This window comes from Bombina bombina, chromosome 7 (assembly GCF_027579735.1).
Source record: "Bombina bombina isolate aBomBom1 chromosome 7, aBomBom1.pri, whole genome shotgun sequence".
Classification (NCBI taxonomy): Eukaryota; Metazoa; Chordata; class Amphibia; order Anura; family Bombinatoridae; genus Bombina; species Bombina bombina.
Window position 1 is genome coordinate 479,301,146 of NC_069505.1, and position 20,451 is coordinate 479,321,596.

Consider the following 20,451-nt stretch of genomic DNA (forward strand, 5'->3'; position numbering starts at 1 on the left):
GAAGGATCTTGAAAAGCTCTGTATTCCACGGTGTTATGCTTCTATATCTCTATCAACAGCAACAGTAACAGAGATCTACATCTTCTCAGATGCATCTACAGAAGCTAATGCAGCTGTGGCCTACCTAAAAGTGACCGACACTGAAGGAAAACCACATGAAGGATTTATCAACAACCAAGTAGAACGCATCAGGAGATCTACAAAACCAGAGCAATGGTATTACGTACCTACTGACCAAAATACTGCAGATCTTGCAACCAGGTCATTAACTTCAGCACAATTCATGAAATTGACATGGTTGACAGGACCCGCATTCTTGTTAAACGCTACAGATACAACATCAACCAGTACTACATTTGAGTTTGTGGTACCTGATAAAGAGAACCATCTTCAAGCTACTACACTTCTTACCAGTGTACCTGCTCTTGGATTACAGAAGTTGTACTTCTTCTATTTCACATGGACTGTGATTATAAACATAGACACTGGTTGACAATTTATAAGGATTACAATAGAGAGATGACTACAGGGGACAGTGCCAGCCCTGCTTCTCTTCAAGAATTATCATGTTAAAACAACATGGACTTATGTTTGCAATTGCATTTTGTATGTTTTCTCTCTTTGTCTTGCAGATCTCATGGATATTGTTTATTGGTTGATTTATATAGTGGTATCTACAGATACCAGACGGGGAGTGTTCTGTCCATATATTCATATGTACATCTTTAAATGCTATTTTAGTTCTTGTGCTCCCTCTAGTGTTATGTTTTATTATTGTATTCAATTTAATGTATATTCTCTGTTCTACCTCTGACCTTTTTGAGGTCACTTCCTGCCTCCATTTTGTTTCACTTGTGTGTGTAAATTAGTTTCACTTTCAATGTGTAAGTTTGCTAGAACTCTGCTAATAGCTTTGTAGAGGCAAATTCTTTTTACCTGGCAATTACCACTTCTGGAACCTCAGAATTCTTGTTTTGCAACAATAAAGCATGAAGGATTCATAAATCTCTGCTGTGGAATTTGTCTGAGTTAAGCTACTCTGCTGGATTCTACTAATCTGTAAGTTGGATTGCATGTTTAACTTTACATCATGGCAGTCATCTTGCAAAACAGTAAATGAAAACAGAATAGTTCCCATTATAGTGTGTATATAGCAGTCACACGCAGTAGGTGTTCCCATTATAGTGTGTAATATAGCAGTCACACGCACTATGTGTTCCCATTATAGTGTGTATATAGCAGTCACACGCAGTAGGTGCTCCCATTATAGTGTGTAATATAGCAGTCACACGCAATAGGTGTTCCCATTATAGTGTGTAATATAGCAGTCACACGCAGTAGGTGTTCCCATTATAGTGTGTATATAGCAGTCACACGCAGTAGGTGTTCCCATTATAGTGTGTAATATAGCAGTCACACGCAGTAGGTGTTCCCATTATAGTGTGTAATATAGCAGTCACACACAGTAGGTGTTCCCATTATAGTGTGTATATAGCAGTCACATGCAGTAGGTGTTCCTATTATAGTGTATATATAGCATTCACACGCACTAGGTGTTCCCATTATTAGTGTGTTATATACCAGTCACACACAGTAGGTACTCCCATTATAGTGTGTAATATAGCAGTCACACACAGTAGGTGTTCCCATTATAGTGTGTAATATAGCAGTCACACGCAGTAGTGTTCCTATTATAGTGTGTAATATAGCAGTCACACACAGTAGGTGTTCCCATTATAGTGTGTAAATAGCAGTCACATGCAGTAGGTGTTCCCATTATAGTGTGTATATAGCAGTCACACACAGTAGGTGCTCCCATTATAGTGTGTAATATAGCAGTCACACGCAATAGGTGTTCCCATTATAGTGTGTAATATAGCAGTCACACGCAGTAGGTGTTCCTATTAGAGTGTGTAATATAGCAGTCACACACATTAGGTGCTCCCATTATAGTGTGTATATAGCAGTCACATGCAGTAGGTGTTCCTATTATAGATTATATATAGCATTCACACGCACTAGGTGTTCCCATTATAGTGTGTAATATAGCAGTCACACACAGTAGGTACTCCCATTATAGTGTGTAATATAGCAGTCACACGCAGTAGGTGTTCCCATTATAGTGTGTAATATAGCAGTCACACACAGTAGGTGTTCCCATTATAATGTGTATATAGCAGTCACACGCAGTAGGTGTTCCTATTATAGTATGTAATATAGCAGTCACACACAGTAGGTGTTCCCATTATAGTGTGTAAATAGCAGTCACACGCACTAGGTGTTCCCATTATAGTGTGTATATAGCAGTCACACACAGTAGGTGCTCCCATTATAGTGTGTAATATAGCAGTCAAACGCAATAGGTGTTCCCATTATAGTGTGTAATATAGCAGTCACACGCAGTAGGTGTTCCCATTATAGTGTGTAATATAGCAGTCACACACAGTAGGTGTTCCCATTATAGTGTGTAATATAGCAGTCACACGCTGTAGGTGTTCCCATTATAGTGTGTAATATAGCAGTCACACGCAGTAGGTGTTCCTATTATAGTGTGTAATATAGCAGTCACACACAGTAGGTGCTCCCATTATAGTGTGTATATAGCAGTCACATGCAGTAGGTGTTCCTATTGTAGTGTATATATAGAATTCACACGCACTAGGTGTTCCCATTATAGTGTGTAATATAGCAGTCACACACAGTAGGTACTCCCATTATAGTGTGTAATATAGCAGTCACACACAGTAGGTGTTCCCATTATAGTGTGTAATATAGCAGTCACACGCAGTAGGTGTTCCTATTATAGTGTGTAATATAGCAGTCACACACAGTAGGTGTTCCCATTATAGTGTGTAAATAGCAGTCACATGCAGTAGGTGTTCCCATTATAGTGTGTATATAGCAGTCACACGCAGTAGGTGTTCCTATTATAGTGTGTATATAGCAGTCACACACAGTAGGTGCTCCCATTATAGTGTGTAATATAGCAGTCACACGCAGTAGGTGTTCCCATTATAGTGTGTATATAGCAGTCACACGCAGTAGGTGTTCCCATTATAGTGTGTAATATAGCAGTCACACGCTCTAGGTGTTCCCATTATACTGTGTATATAGCAGTCACACACAGTAGGTGCTCCCATTATAGTGTGTAATATAGCAGTCACACGCAATAGGTGTTCCCATTATAGTGTGTAATATAGCAGTCACACGCAGTAGGTGTTCCCATTATAGTGTGTAATATAGCAGTCACACGCAGTAGGTGTTCCCATTATAGTGTGTAATATAGCAGTCACACGCAGTAGGTGTTCCCATTATAGTGTGTAATATAGCAGTCACACAGAGTAGGTGCTCCCATTATAGTGTGTATATAGCAGTCACATGCAGTAGGTGTTCCTATTTTAGTGTATATATCGCATTCACACGCACTAGGTGTTCCCATTATAGTGTGTAATATAGCAGTCACACACAGTAGGTACTCCCATTATAGTGTGTAATATAGCAGTCAGACGCAGTAGGTGTTCCCATTATAGTGTGTAATATAGCAGTCACACGCAGTAGGTGTTCCTATTATAGTGTGTAATATAGCAGTCACACACAGTAGGTGTTCCCATTATAGTGTGTAAATAGCAGTCACATGCAGTAGGTGTTCCCATTATAGTGTGTATATAGCAGTCACAAACAGTAGGTGCTCCCATTATAGTGTGTAATATAGCAGTCAAACGCAATAGGTGTTCCCATTATAGTGTGTAATATAGCAGTCACACGCAGTAGGTGTTCCCATTATAGTGTGTAATATAGCAGTCACACGCAGTAGGTGTTCCTATTAGAGTGTGTAATATAGCAGTCACACACAGTAGGTGTTCCCATTATAGTGTGTATATAGCATTCACACGCACTAGGTGTTCCCATTATAGTGTGTAATATAGCAGTCACACACAGTAGGTACTCCCATTATAGTGTGTAATATAGCAGTCACACGCAGTAGGTGTTCCCATTATAGTGTGTATATAGCAGTCACACGCAGTAGGTGTTCCTATTATAGTGTGTAATATAGCAGTCACACACAGTAGGTGTTCCCATTATAGTGTGTAAATAGCAGTCACACGCACTAGATGTTCCCATTATAGTGTGTATATAGCAGTCACACACAGTAGGTGCTCCCATTATAGTGTGTAATATAGCAGTCACACGCAATAGGTGTTCCCATTATAGTGTGTAATATAGCAGTCACACGCAGTAGGTGTTCCCATTATAGTGTGTAATATAGCAGTCACACGTAGTAGGTGTTCCCATTATAGTGTGTAATATAGCAGTCACACGCAGTAGGTGTTCCTATTATAGTGTGTAATATAGCAGTCACACACAGTAGGTGCTCCCATTATAGTGTGTATATAGCAGTCACATGCAGTAGGTGTTCCTATTATAGTGTATATATAGAATTCACACGCACTAGGTGTTCCCATTATAGTGTGTAATATAGCAGTCACACACAGTAGGTACTCCCATTATAGTGTGTAATATAGCAGTCACACGCAGTAGGTGTTCCCATTATAGTGTGTAATATAGCAGTCACACGCAGTAGGTGTTCCTATTATAGTGTGTAATATAGCAGTCACACACAGTAGGTGTTCCCATTATAGTGTGTAAATATCAGTCACATGCAGTAGGTGTTCCCATTATAGTGTGTATATAGCAGTCACATGCAGTAGGTGTTCCCATTATAGTGTGTATATAGCAGTCACACGCAGTAGGTGTTCCTATTATAGTGTGTATATAGCAGTCACACACAGTAGGTGCTCCCATTATAGTGTGTATAAAGCAGTCACACACAGTAGCTGCTCCCATTATAGTGTGTAATATAGCAGTCACACACAGTAGGTGCTCCCATTATAGTGTGTATATAGCAGTCACACACAGTAGGTGCTCCCATTATAGTGTGTAATATAGCAGTCACACGCAGTAGGTGTTCCTATTATAGTGTGTAATATAGCAGTCACACGCAGTAGGTGCTCCCATTATAGTGTGTATATAGCAGTCACACTCAGTAGGTGTTCCCATTATAGTGTGTATATAGCAGTAACACGCAGTAGGTGCTCCCATTATAGTGTGCATATAGCAGTCACACTCAGTAGGTGTTCCTATTATAGTGTGTAATATAGCAGTCACACAAAGTAGGTGCTCCCATTATAGTGTGTATATAGCAGTCACACGCAGTAGGTACTCCCATTATAGTGTGTAATATAGCAGTCACACACAGTAGGTGCTCCCATTATAGTGTGTAATATAGCAGTAACACGCAGTAGGTGTTCCTATTATAGTGTGTAATATAGCAGTCACACGCAGTAGGTGTTCCTATTATAGTGTGTATTAAAGCAGTCACATGCAGTAAGTGCTCCCATTATAGTGTGTATATAGCAGTCACACGCAGTAGGTGTTCCCATTATAGTGTGTATTTAGCAGTCACACGCAGTAGGTATTCCCATTATAGTGTGTATTATAGCAGTCACATGCAGTAGGTGTTCCCATTATAGTGTGTATATAGCAGTCACATGTAGTAGGTGCTCCCATTATAGTGTGTATTATAGCAGTCACACGCAGTAGGTGCTCCCATTATAGTGTGTATATAGCAGTCACACGCAGTAGGTGCTCCCATTATAGTGTGTATTATAGCAGTCACACACAGTAGGTGTTCCCATTATAGTGTGTATTATAGCAGTCACACGCAGTAGGTGTTCCCATTATAGTGTGTATATAGCAATCACACACAGTAGGTGTTCTCATTATAGTGTGTATTATAGCATTCACACTCAATAGGTGTTCCCATTATAGTGTGTATTATAGCAGTCACACGCAGTAGGTGCTCCCATTATAGTGTGTATTATAGCAGTCACACGCAGTAGGTGATCCCATTATAGTGTGCATCATAGCAGTCACACGCAGTAGGTGTTCCCATTATAGTGTGTATATAGCAGTCACACTCAGTAGGTGTTCCCATTATAGTGTGTATATAGCAGTCACACGCAGTAGGTGTTCCCATTATAATGTGTATATAGCAGTCACACGCAGTAGGTGTTCGCATTATAGTGTGTAATATAGCAGTCACACGCAGTAGGTGTTCCCATTATAGTGTGTATATAGCAGTCACACACAGTAGGTGCTCCCATTATAGTGTGTATATAGCAGTCACATACAGTAGGTGTTCCCATTATAGTGTGTATTATAGCAGTCACACGCAGTAGGTGCTCCCATTATAGTGTGTATTATAGCAATCACACGCAGTAGGTGCTCCCATTATAGTGTGTATATAGCAGTCACATGCAGTAGGTGTTCCCATTATAGTGTGTATTATAGCAGTCACACGCGGTAGGTGCTCCCATTATAGTGTGTATTATAGCAGTCACACGCAGTAGGTGTTCCCATAAGGGATTAAATGCCCTACATCTCCTGAGTGTCTGCTTGTAACTTAACTTAACTTAACACTTAATATAACTTAATAACTAATAAATAACAACACAACACAGTTCTGTGGGTGAAAGACCCGTGGGTCGCATTTATTGGTACCAGCCGTGGAACTGGCAGGTAACTTATCCACAGGTGGCGGTGTTAGGAATTATCCCGGGACATTATTGGAAGATGAGTCTTGGATGAAAACAGTGACCTTCTCAGACGTCTGGGAAACAATTACCAAAATAACACACACAGGCAGGTTATCATTAGCAAAGGTTTCGTTTATTATGAACCCAAAAGCACAATATATAGACGTGGATACATTTGGGCACACGTGGGCATTTCTGGTGCGTAGCATCATCTTATTGGCCAAGCCTAACACAGTAATATATTTCCTAATGGCCTTATTGGCATGCAGCATAATCATATATGAAAAAAAAACAGACATGAAGGAGGAGAAAAAAATGTATTTTGTAGCAAAGAAAAAAATGTATTTTGCAGCTTACAGGAAATCATGTAGACAGTATATAGGTCATGGAACTTAGCTCTGAGCGTTGTGGTTAGGCTACAGGAAGCAGGTGTGGAACACAGGCAGAACAGACAGAAACTTATCTATAACTTAATAACTAATAAATAACAAAACAACACAGTTCTGTGGGTGAAAGACCCGTGGGTCGCATTTATTGGTACCAGCCGTGGAACTGGCAGGTAACTTATCCACAGGTGGCGGCAATCGGGGCCTACATCTAACTATGGATAACCCCTTCTAGAAAATGGCCAAGGGACACTGCTGCAGACCACAAGGCGGAGATACTCACGCAGCTTTCATAATTAGGGGTTTTTCCGGCCCAACAATAATCAGCCCGAGCACGCCCAAGCATACCAAGCCTGTGACGTCACCCTGACCGCAATGGCCATTACTCAAACCTCCTTCCAGTCTGCAGCCGTGATCCTGACCACCCGCCAGAGTAGGGTGCAAGCATTATTAACTCCAAACCTGTAGGTCCAGCCTTGACTTGACGAACAGCATGTCAATAACTGGGGAGTTCAAAATTACCGTCCTTGGTCTTAGGGAAGTAGTTCGAGTAACCCTCTTCCGGCCTCAGACACCTAGTCTCGAATAGAGACCTAATGACAAACCGATTGCCGCCTGTTATTTCTTTAACTGAATCAATAGAGCATTACCAGTGCCAATCAGTAATGCCTATCATCGAATCAATAATGCATTACAAGTGCCAATCCGTAATGCATAACGAATCCATCCAGGTGGATAACAAAACAAAACAACAGTGCATAACAAATTCAACAACAGTGCATAACAGGGCTGGGAGGGTGGGGAAAGATCTTCTGGGAGTCCACAGGAACAAAGAGGAAGTAGAATCCATGTACATCCTTCTTATAAGGTTAGTAAACCCCTCCCAACACAATGCAACATTGTAACTAATACACACACACAGCAGCACTCACTCCTCCAGGCCTTAACCCTTAGCTACGCTCCGGGCTATTTGCCCTGCACTTTCTTAAGGGATTAAATGCCCTACATCTCCTGAGTGTCTGCTTGTAACTTAACTTAACTTAACACTTAATATAACTTAATAACTAATAAATAACAACACAACACAGTTCTGTGGGTGAAAGACCCGTGGGTTGCATTTATTGGTACCAGCCATGGAACTGGTAACTTATCCATGGGTGGCGGCAATCGGGGCCTACATCTAACTATGGATAACCCCTTCTAGAAAATGGCCAAGGGACACTGCTGCAGACCACAAGGCGGAGATACTCACGCAGCTTTCATAATTAGGGGTTTTTCTGGCCCAACAATAATCAGCCCGAGCACGCCCAAGCATACCAAGCCTGTGACGTCACCCTGACCGCAATGGCCATTACTCAAACCTCCTTTCAGTCTGCAGCCGTGATCCTGACCACCCGCCACAAGAGACTGACCTGCATATACAATGGTCCTGACTCTTGCCGCCACCCTATACTCTTAGGAGTAACTCCTGCCTGATGTTCTGCAAGAACAAATCTACTCCTGCCGGTTCTAAATGAACCCCATCCTGCCTATACAAACCCTTATGGGCTGCCGAGATGTTCCCGTGCTCTACCACAAAACCCTCGAGTTCAACTACCTGCTTCCTCAGGTCCCTATTGATCTTTTTCCTGACCTGGAAAGCTGCCTTATGACACACCATGTGCCTCCATCTTAATCTAGGGATCACATTCGACCACCCGATTCTCACACCTGGAAACCAGAGTTTGAACTGCCTCAGGTCTGACTGCATTGCCCGGATTAGATCCAATGTGGGAATGGCCCCCACATCATTGCCGCCAGCATGAATTATCAGAATGTGGGGTTTCTCCCACCTTTTCTCTGCGGTCTGGAGCAATGCAGGCAGATCTGACCAAGCCAAGCCTCTGCGCCCTAGCCAACGTAACACAGCCCTGGACGAATGAAATCCTAGCTGCTGTCCTCCTGGCATGGCTGCAGCTCTAATTGCGGCCCAGTGCACATATGAATGGCCGACGATCCACACCCGTACAGGACCTGGGCGTATTTCTCAAAACAAAGAAAACAAGAGTTAGCCCGCTTGCAGTAGACCAGATCCACACAACCTTGGCCCATAACCTTTTGGTATCACCCCCGCAAGCCTCCCAACTCTTGCATATATGACCTTTGATCCCCGGTCTCAAACATACAGCGGCCTAACGTAAGACTTATACCGCTGCAACCTCTACCGCCCCAATGAGCGGATCCGATCCGAGGACCAACCCAGCTCTGCTGCAGTCGTCGCTGCCCCCACCCGAAAGGAGTGTGGAGCAATCCGAGACCCGTCTAGACCAGCCTTTTGCGCTGCCCTATCCAAGACCTTTCCAAACTGGTATCTGGTCAGCGGGTCTCCATTAGCATGTATTAAAAACCTGGAGGAGCCTCCTGGCCGTACCTCCAGGTAGGATGACACTAGCCGCACGGGGCAACAGGCAACACCCTGCTGCCCCGGCAGGGAATGCCAAGCTCCCCGACCCTCCTGGTCCGTTTTGGACCTGGGAATGAACAATAGCACGGAGTCATCCACCAGCCTAACATGGCTGTGCATGACCCCCCCTGTGGCCGCCGTTCTGGCTCGCGGTACCAACTCACCCACCCTTAATGCGCCATGAAACGCCAAGCCAAAGGCCGCCCCCCGAAGAGGCGAACCTCGAAAGGTGAGGAACATACTTCTGGCAGTACGTCCAGTAATTTTACCAGCCGTTCTGCCATAATGGGCTCCCTTGTGTCCCGTCGTGGAACTTCCAGACGGCCCCACCCCCTCAACAGCTGTTTAACAAGAAAGGAGCGCGACTCTTCTTTAAAGGCGTATAGCCTGCAGAAAAACGCCACAGCCGATAGCCTCGCTACCACCACCCCCTTTTTTGCTCGCTTACCTCTCAGCTCCGCCAGCCAGCGCAACAGAAACCCCTGTTCACCTTCACAGGAAGGGAACTCACGAAGGTCATAAAAACCTACCCATTCACTCCAGTACCTTACATATGCCGACCATGTGCTGGGTGCCAACGAAGCCCGCAACAACGGGATCAGTTGCTGTAGTCCCTCGCCATCTGCCACAAAAAGAGAGGGCAAGAAAGACCGTTAGGAGCCGCGGCAGGTGCCGCAGCCCTAAATGCCCCCCACTGGAAGCGAGACAGTGCATCTGCCACTATATTCTGCACCCCTGGCACATGCCGGGCCCTAAAATCAATGTTCAGTTGCAAACATCTCAACACCAGGTGTCGCAAATAATGCATGACCACAGGCGATGAAGCAGAAAGCCTGTTAACCGCAAACACCACGCTGAGATTATCCGTCCAGAAAATCACAGCCCTTGTTACTAAACAGGTGACCCCACAATTCCACCGCAACCAGTATAGGAAACAATTCCAGAAAGCAAAGATTGCGTGTAAGCCCTCTGGTCGCCCACTCAGTCGGCCAGGGCTCCGCACTCCAAGCTCCTTCAAAGTAAGCCCCATACCCGGATGCTCCTGCAGCGTCCGTGAACAGATGTAGCGCTTGGTTAGAGATCGGATCCCCTCGCCACACGCAGATGCCGTTAAAGTCCTGGAGAAACCTCTCCCAGACCTGCAAATCCGCCACGAGGTCCCTCGTGATGCGAATGCGTGATGCCGGAGCCCTACCTCCGCCCAAACACCGCTCTAGCCGCTTGCTAAACACCCTACCCCACGGGATAACTCTCCCCGCAAAGTTAAGGAGCCCAAGGAGCGATTGCAGCTCCCCCAGCGAACATATCTGTGTTGCAACCATGGCCCGTACAGCCGCCAACATCTTGGCGACCTTCTCTTTAGGCAACCTACATTCACCTGCCACCGAATCAATCTCGATGCCTAGGAACGTCAAGCACATGCACGGCCCCTCCCTTTTATCCTCTGCCAGAGGAACCCCAAACCTGGCCATCATGAACCTCATGACTTTCATTAAAGAGGCACATTCTTGCGAGTTGGCCGCCCCTACCAGGAGAAAGTCTTCCAAGTAGTGCGCAACTCTATCACTCCCAGCCACCGAGACCACCGCCCAGTGCAGGAAAGTACTGAATGCTTCGAAGTACGCGCAGGACATCGAACAGCCCATGGGCAGACAACGGTCGACATAATAACCCCCTTCAAACCAACACCCCATCAGCCCGAAGGATGATGGGTGAATCGGGAGAAGCCTAAACGCAGATTCTATGTCTAATTTCGCCATCAATGCTCCCGGGCCCCGTTCTCTAACCAGAGCCAGCGCGTCGTCAAACGACTGGTAACGGACCAAGCTCAATTCTTCAGGAATAGCGTCGTTCACCGACCGCCCTTTCGGATAAGAGAGGTGTTGTATGAGCCTGAACTTACCTGTCTCCTTCTTGGGGACCACCCCTAGCGGGGAGACAACTAAATCCGGTAGTGGCAATTCCCTGAAAGGTCCTGCAACCCTACCCAAGGCCACTTCTTTGCCCAGCTTCTCCCTAACTGCCTCAGGGTATTGGGAAGCCGATTTCAGGTTCTTCCTGTCTCGGGCTCCCAACACCCGGCCAACTACCGGGATCACAAAGCCCTCACGCAATCCGCTATCCAAAAGTTGAGCAGCCGCCCTATCTGGGTACCTACGCAGCCACTTACCAATGACCTGGACCCTAAGTGGTGAGTTCGCCCTTAGTCCCAGTGCCTCCTTTGCCCCCAAACCGATCAGTTTGGGTATCTCGCTTTTTGGAGCAATAAGCTCCGGGGTGTTGACCGCTGCAGAACTTGCAGACGTGCTTGAACGTGCACGATGTGCCCCGCTCGCACGCTTTGTCCTGATACCGCCAGCATACACCCCCTTGTCGCCGTCGAAAGCGCAAAGTTTGCCTACCCCCGGGCGATGCCACTATGGCGCCCCCTTGCGCCCTCCTTTCCGCATCAAGATGCGCCCAGAGGTGCAAATCCATCGTACCAAAATCAAGCAGTGGGTTGCCCACTTTCTTTTTCCGATACAACATATCATACTCCCTCCACGCACCATCGGCAAACTTTCTGTGTATTGCGTCGATGGTGTCAACGTACTTAAAGAGGGCAGTCCCCTGATCGGGAAACCTCTCCAAGTAGCAAGTGGCGTAGACCCGGAAACACTGATGCCACTCCTCAAGGGTATCAGGCCGCCTAAATTTCTTAGGGCCCGTACCATCCTCCGCCATTTCCTTAAGCTTAAAAGCCTCTGCAGACAGCTCAAACATATTTACATACTTACCGTCCTGGATACGTTTCACAGTCTTAGATTTAAGGTGTGCATGCAAACTGTGTACCTGGCACGAATAAGTATCCCCGTGTACTGCTGCCTTTCTGTTCACCGCCTGTGGTGACCCCCCGGCAACCCCTAAGAGTTGAGATGACTGCGCCCCACTACTGGAATTGCCATCCCCGTGATTGCCCCTACTCATCTTTCTCAACATTCTATACATCCTTCTATGCCCTTTCGTGTGCAAACCCAGGGACCCATCTATCTCAGATCCCGAACCTGACACACTAGAGCTGGAAGAATTACACCGCCCCCTAGGTAAACCAAGTTGCATCTCACCAGAGGAAGCGCCCGATGTGGCTTGGCCTTGTCCAGAAGCACTGCTGACTCCTCTAGGCATGAGAGCTCATGAACTCTGAGTCGCCATGTCCCTGCTGGATGAGGATGTCCTGGGTACCTGCAAAATAGAAGCCAAGAGGGGAGTACCTCGGGAAGGGCCAGCCATCTCTTCCCTATCCCCCCTTTCCTCAAATTCTAGATAACCTTCCCGGTCACTATCACTCACACCGCTCACATCATCATCCGTACTGGTGGCCAACCCGCTAGTCGAATCCTCTTGAAATCTCACGGTCCTACTCCGACCCTGAGACTTCGATCCCCTAGCCTGTCTCGCCTGCCCCCTCCCGGGGCTCTCTAAACCTTCCCCAGGGCCAACGCTAATACTAGCATGCCCCCTTTTTACAGCCCCCCTTGTGGCTATTTGCTCTGATCATGCTGGTGAGGTCCTGCTGGGTGTCATTATACCCTGCAGGCCTTGAGCCTGGGGCTCCGCTACTGCGGTATCGCCCCTTGAGCTATGTGCCATTATGGCCCCCTTATTTGCGGTCTTGGCCGGGGGGGCCTTTCCTTTACTTTGGGCCGCGGCGCGTGCGGGGGCCGCCTTAGCTTTGCCCCCTCCTAACGTAGGCCGCGAGCACGAGGAGGGTGCCCTTTCGGCATCCCCTCCCTTATTACTGGGTCCAGCTGCGGCTCTTGTGCGCACACCCTGCTGCGACACCCCCGGAGTGCCCTCCGAGGGGCCCTGCTGCCTCGCTGCCACATTAACAGTTGCCCCATGACTCCTCACTTCTGCCCCTCGCTCTGGCCCGCCATGCGCCCCCCAAGCCTCCTGGGCCCCATCGGGCTTGCCCCCAAGAGCGGGTCCCCCCCCCGAGGTGCTCCCTTCTTACCTTCGGAGCCCGGGGGAACGATCCACTCTGCTCGCTGTCCGAATTGCGATTACCGCAAGTGGAAATGACGTCACTGGAAGTGATGTAAGGACCCGCGCCGCCGCCGGAAGTCGACACAGCGGCCATTTTAGATGCCACGAGGGACGACGAACCGGAGGCCTGCACAGCACCGTAGGCCGAAGCCTGGACCTGAAGTACCGCCGGACCCGACGACGCACCCGCGAGGACCGACGCCAAGGATTGCAGGAGAGCCACCGCCGCCGCCACCGATTCCCCGGAGAGGACCACTGCCGCAGGTAAGGCCGCACTGCTCCCACTACCCGTGCCAACGACACTCTCCCCAGAGGTGCACGCACCCCCTAAAGCCTCGCTGGGCCCTGCTACTACAGGCCCCTGCCTAAGGCCGACACCGGAACCCCCGGGTATATTACCGGGACCCCCGGAGCCGAAACCGGAGCTCCCCTGGGACCCCCTAGGCCCTAAAACTGAACCGCCTAGCGCTCCTACTCGCCCCTCAGGACCTACCTCCCCTGGGGGCCTACACTCCGACCCGACCGGCTGATAAGCCGGACCCGGGCCACCATCCCCCTCTAAATTCTCCCGTGCAGGAGAAGAGAACAACACTAGGCTACCCCCCCCCAAGGGAGAAACGGGCAGACACAGCCCAGACCCATGGCCCAGACCCACCGTGACAGTTCCAGATGGGGATGGTGCGACCCAATCCACGTCCTCTAGCTCCATTTCTTCCCATTCTCCAGATTCGCCTTCCATTGGAAAATGCTGCAAACTACTAAGCTGAAAGATCTTCTGGGAGTCCACAGGAACAAAGAGGAAGTAGAATCCCTGTACATCCTTCTTATAAGGTTAGTAAACCCCTCCCAACACAATGCAACATTGTAACTAATACACGCACACAGCAGCACTCACTCCTCCAGGCCTTAACCCTTAGCTACGCTCCGGGCTATTTGCCCTGCACTTTTTTTATAGTGTGTATATAGCAGTCACACGCAGTAGGTGTTCCCATTATAGTGTGTATATAGCAGTCACACGCAGTAGGTGCTCCCATTATAGTGTGTAATATAGCAGTCACACGCAGTAGGTGTTCCCATTGTAGTGTGTAATATAGCAGTCACACGCAGTAGGTGTTCCCATTGTAGTGTGTAATATAGCAGTCACACGCAGTAGGTGTTCCCATTATAGTGTGTAATATAGCAGTCACACGCAGTAGGTGTTCCTATTATAGTGTGTAATATAGCAGTCACACACAGTAGGTGTTCCCATTATAGTGTGTATATAGCAGTCACATGCAGTAGGTGTTCCCATTATAGTGTGTATATAGCAGTCACACGCAGTAGGTGTTCCTATTATAGTGTGTATATAGCAGTCACACACAGTAGGTGCTCCCATTATAGTGTGTATATAGCAGTCACACACAGTAGCTGCTCCCATTATAGTGTGTAATATAGCAGTCACACAAAGTAGGTGCTCCCATTATAGTGTGTATATAGCAGTCACACACAGTAGGTGCTCCCATTATAGTGTGTAATATAGCAGTCACACGCAGTAGGTGTTCCTATTATAGTGTGCAATATAGCAGTCACACGCAGTAGGTGCTCCCATTATAGTGTGTATATAGCAGTCACACTCAGTAGGTGTTCCTATTATAGTGTGTAATATAGCAGTCACACAAAGTAGGTGCTCCCATTATAGTGTGTATATAGCAGTCACACGCAGTAGGTACTCCCATTATTGTGTGTAATATAGCAGTCACACACAGTAGGTGCTCCCATTATAGTGTGTATTATAGCAGTCACACGCAGTAGGTGTTCCTATTATAGTGTGTATTATAGCAGTCACACACAGTAGGTGTTCCCATTATAGTGTGTATATAGCAGTCACACGCAGTAGGTGCTCCCATTATAGTGTGTATATAGCAGTCACACACAGTAGGTGTTCCCATTATAGTGTGTAATATAGCAGTCACACGCAGTAGGTGTTCCCATTGTAGTGTGTAATATAGCAGTCACACGCAGTAGGTGTTCCCATTATAGTGTGTAATATAGCAGTCACACGCAGTAGGTGTTCCTATTATAGTGTGTAATATAGCAGTCACACACAGTAGGTGTTCCCATTATAGTGTGTATATAGCAGTCACATGCAGTAGGTGTTCCCATTATAGTGTGTATATAGCAGTCACACGCAGTAGGTGTTCCTATTATAGTGTGTATATAGCAGTCACACACAGTAGGTGCTCCCATTATAGTGTGTATATAGCAGTCACACACAGTAGCTGCTCCCATTATAGTGTGTAATATAGCAGTCACACAAAGTAGGTGCTCCCATTATAGTGTGTATATAGCAGTCACACACAGTAGGTGCTCCCATTATAGTGTGTAATATAGCAGTCACACGCAGTAGGTGTTCCTATTATAGTGTGCAATATAGCAGTCACACGCAGTAGGTGCTCCCATTATAGTGTGTATATAGCAGTCACACTCAGTAGGTGTTCCTATTATAGTGTGTAATATAGCAGTCACACAAAGTAGGTGCTCCCATTATAGTGTGTATATAGCAGTCACACGCAGTAGGTACTCCCATTATTGTGTGTAATATAGCAGTCACACACAGTAGGTGCTCCCATTATAGTGTGTATTATAGCATTCACACGCAGTAGGTGTTCCTATTATAGTGTGTATGATAGCAGTCACATGGAGTAAGTGCTCCCATTATAGTGTGTATATAGCAGTCACACGCAGTAGGTTTTCACATTATAGTGTGTATATAGCAGTCACACGCAGTAGGTGCTCCCATTATAGTGTGTAAAATAGCAGTCACATGCAGTAGGTGTTCCCATTATAGTGTGTATTATAGCAGTCACACGCAGTAGGAGTTCCCATTATAGTGTGTATATAGCAGTCACATGCAGTAGGTGCTCCCATTATAGTGTGTATTATAGCAGTCAAACGCAGTAGGTGCTCCCATTATAGTGTGTATATAGCAGTCACACGCAGTAGGTGTCCCTATTATAGCGTGTATATAGCAGTCACACGCAGTAGGTGTTCCTATTATAGTGTGTAATATAGCAGTCACACGCAGTAGGTGTTCCCATTATATTGTGTATTATAGCAGTCACACGCAGTAGGTGTTCCCATTATAGTGTGTATATAGCAGTCACACACAGTAGGTGTTCCCATTATAGTGTGTATATATTATATAACAGTCACACACAGTAGGTGTTCACATTATAGTGTGTAATATAGCAGTCACACGCAGTAGGTGTTCCCATTATAGTGTGTATTATAGCAGTCACACGTAATAGGTGTTCCCATTATAGTGTGTATTATAGCAGTCACACGCAGTAGGTGCTCCCATTATAGTGTGTATATAGCAGTCACATGCAGTAGGTGTTCCCATTATAATGTGTATATAGCAGTCACAGGCAGTAGGTGTTTCCATTATAGTGTGTATATAGCAGTCACACACACTAGGTGCTCCCATTATAGTGTGTAATATAGCAGTCACACGCAGTAGGTGTTCCCATTATAGTGTGTATTATAGCAGTCACATGAAGTAGGTGTTCCCATTATAGTGTGTATTATAGCAGTCACACGCAGTAGGACTTCCCATTATAGTGTGTATATAGCAGTCACATGCAGTAGGTGCTCCCATTATAGTGTGTATTATAGCAGTCACACGCAGTAGGTGCTCCCATTATAGTGTGTATATAGCAGTCACACGCAGTAGGTGTCCCTATTATAGCGTGTATATAGCAGTCACACGCAGTAGGTGTTCCTATTATAGTGTGTAATATAGCAGTCACACGCAGTAGGTGTTCCCATTATATTGTGTATTATAGCAGTCACACGCAGTAGGTGTTCCCATTATAGTGTGTATTATAGCAGTCACACGTACTAGGTGCTCCCATTATAGTGTGTATATAGCAGTCACACACAGTAGGTGCTCCCATTATAGTGTGTAATATAGCAGTCACACACAGTAGGTGTTCCCATTATACTGTGTATTATAGCAGTCACACGCACTAGGTGCTCCCATTATAGTGTGTATTATAGCAGTCACACGCAGTAGGTGTTCCCATTATAGTATGTATTATAGCAGTCACACGCAGTAGGTGTTCCCATTATAGTGTGTATTATAGCAGTCACACGCACTAGGTGTTCCCATTATAGTGTGTATTATAGCAGTCACACGCAGTAGGTGCTCCCATTATAGTGTGTATATAGCAGTCACACGCAGTAGGTGCTCCCATTACAGTGTGTAGATAGCAGTCACACACAGTAGGTGCTCCCATTATAGTGTGTATATAGCAGTCACACGCAGTAGGTGTTCCCATTATAGTGTGTAATATAGCAGTCACACGCAGTTGGTGTTCCCATTATAGTGTGTATTATAGCAGTCACACGCAGTAGGTGTTCCCATTATAGTGTGTATTATAGCAGTCACACGCAGTAGGTGTTCCCATTGTAGTGTGTATTATAGCAGTCACACTCAGTAGGTGCTCCCATTATAGTGTGTAATATAGCAGTCACACGCAGTAGGTGTTCCAATTATAGTGTGTATATAGCAGTCACACGCAGTAGGTGTTCCCATTATAGTGTTTATATAGCAGTCACACGCAGTAGGTGTTCCCATTATAGTGTATATATAGCAGTTACATGCAGTAGGTGTTCCCATTATAGTGTGTAATATAGCAGTCACACACAGTAGGTGTTCCCATTATAGTGTGTATATAGCAGTCACACGCAGTAGGTGTTCCCATTATAGTGTATATATAGCAGTAACATGCAGTAGGTGTTCCCATTATAGTGTGTATTATAGAAGTCACACGCAGTAGGTGTTCCCAGCATAGTGTGTATATAGCAGTCACACGCAGTAGGTGTTCCCATTATAGTGTGTATTATAGCAGTCACACGCAGTAGGTGTTCCCATTATAGTGTGTATATAGCAGTCACACGCAGTAGGTGCTCCCATTATAGTGTGTATTATAGCAGTCACACGCAGTAGGTGTTGCCATTATAGTGTGTATTATAGCAGTCACACGCAGTAGGTGCTCCCATTATAGTGTGTAATATAGCAGTCACACACAGTAGGTGTTCCCATTATAGTGTGTATTATAGCAGTCACACGCAGTAGGTGTTGCCATTATAGTGTGTATTATAGCAGTCACACGCAGTAGGTGCTCCCATTATAGTGTGTATATAGCAGTCACACGCAGTAGGTGTTCCCATTATAGTGTGTATTATAGCAGTTACACGCAGTAGGTGCTCCCATTATAGTGTGTATTATAGCAGTCACACGCAGTAGGTGCTCCCATTATAGTGTATATATAGCAGTCACACGCAGTAGGTGCTCCTATTATAGTGTGTATATAGCAGTCACACGCAGTAGGTGTTCCTATTATAGTGTGTATTATAGCAGTCACACGCACTAGGTGTTCCCATTATAGTGTGTATATAGCAGTCACACGCAGTAGGTGTTCCCATTATAGTGTGTATATAGCAGTCACACGCAGTAGGTGTTCCCATTATAGTGTGTAATATAGCAGTCACACGCAGTAGGTATTCCCATTATAGTGTGTATATAGCAGTCACACGCAGTAGGTGTTCCCATTATAGTGTGTATATAGCAGTCACACGCAGTAGGTATTCCCATTATAGTGTGTATATAGCAGTCACACGCAGTAGGTGTTCCCATTATAGTGTGTATATAGCAGTCACACTCAGTAGGTGTTCCCATTATAATGTGTAATATAGCAGTCACATGCAGTAGGTGTTCCCATTATAGTGTGTATATAGCAGTCACACACAGTAAGTGTTCCCATTATAGTGTGTAATATAGCAGTCACACTCAGTAGGTGTTCCCATTATAGTGTGTATATAGCAGTCATACGCAGTAGGTGTTCCCATTATAGTGTGTATATAGCAGTCACACACAGTAGGTTAGGGTGACCAGACGTCCCCGATTTCCGGGGACAGTCCCCAGATTGAGGATACTGTCCCCTGACAAATTATATCCCCGGAAATGTTCCCGGGAAGACAGCCCCTCGAGTGTTGCCACATGTCAGGGTACACAGGACCGGAAACGTAAACTCCCTTACTCCAGAAGCATGCAGAGAACATTCAGAGTGACTGGTGCTACCTTAAAAAGGGGCGGTTAACTGCTACAGAACTAGCTGAGACTATACCACTCGCTGTGCACTCTGCTTCCCTCCCTGGCTTTCCCCTCACCCAGCAAGATCCGGAGCATCTACACTTAGAAGCACAGAGCAGGTAGATTTGCAATGACAGCACCCTGGCTAAGACACTGAAGCACACATCAGTATTTTTATGCAAGCAAACAATTCTGAAATGGGCTCAGCTTAGTGAGAACACTGTCACAACTAAAAGTGTTTACTGTTTACATAAGAAAGTGGCACAGGCTTTGCAGCTAGTTATACTGAGCTGACATGGTAATTGCTTGATGTGGTTTTGTAATGAGGGCAATCCCCTCCCCTTTAGCTTGCCTGTTATTGTGGTCATGTGATCCACCCTGCAGTGTGTAGCTTCTGAAAACTGTTTGCTTCACTAAGGTGCGCGGGAACATTGTGCTGGGGGTGAGTAGAATCCCTTTGCAGGGGTTAAGTCTGTTATTCTCTTGCTGCGGTAAAAATGAATACTACAAACTCTGCCTACTACATTTGTGTGATCTGTCTATGCTGAGGTGAGCTCTTTACCTGTGCTCCCTGTTTGTCTTTTGGGTTATTAGCTCAGTTTGTTTAAATATATTGTAAAATGAGAAGGGCTATACTCTGGGAGAGGTCCCCTGATGATTCATTGGCTAGCAAGCAGAATTTAATACACATTAGCTGAGGCTACACCAGCTAAGTCTGAATATATTGTGGTGTTAATTAGTCTTTCCAATAGGTATACATTTGACAATAAATACCAAACATAATAAATGTACAAAAAAGGAAAAATCAGGCATTAGTATTCTTCTTCTGATGAGAGGAATGTGGGTTCCATAAATGTGAGGATC

The 20,451-nt window shown here is 45.8% G+C and overlaps 1 protein-coding gene across 2 annotated transcripts in view; it reads left to right on the forward strand.

The window, feature by feature from the left end:
- The first annotated feature begins 428 nt into the window (after positions 1-428).
- The window catches only part of LOC128666786 (E3 ubiquitin-protein ligase TRIM39-like), a 100,138-nt gene continuing 80,115 nt past the window's right edge, over positions 429-20,451 (forward strand). For both annotated transcript variants that reach the window (XR_008403270.1, XM_053721582.1), the window contains exon 1: positions 429-1,059. The gene's annotated coding sequence lies outside the window, so the exon portion shown is untranslated. The remainder of the gene's footprint in view (positions 1,060-20,451) is intronic.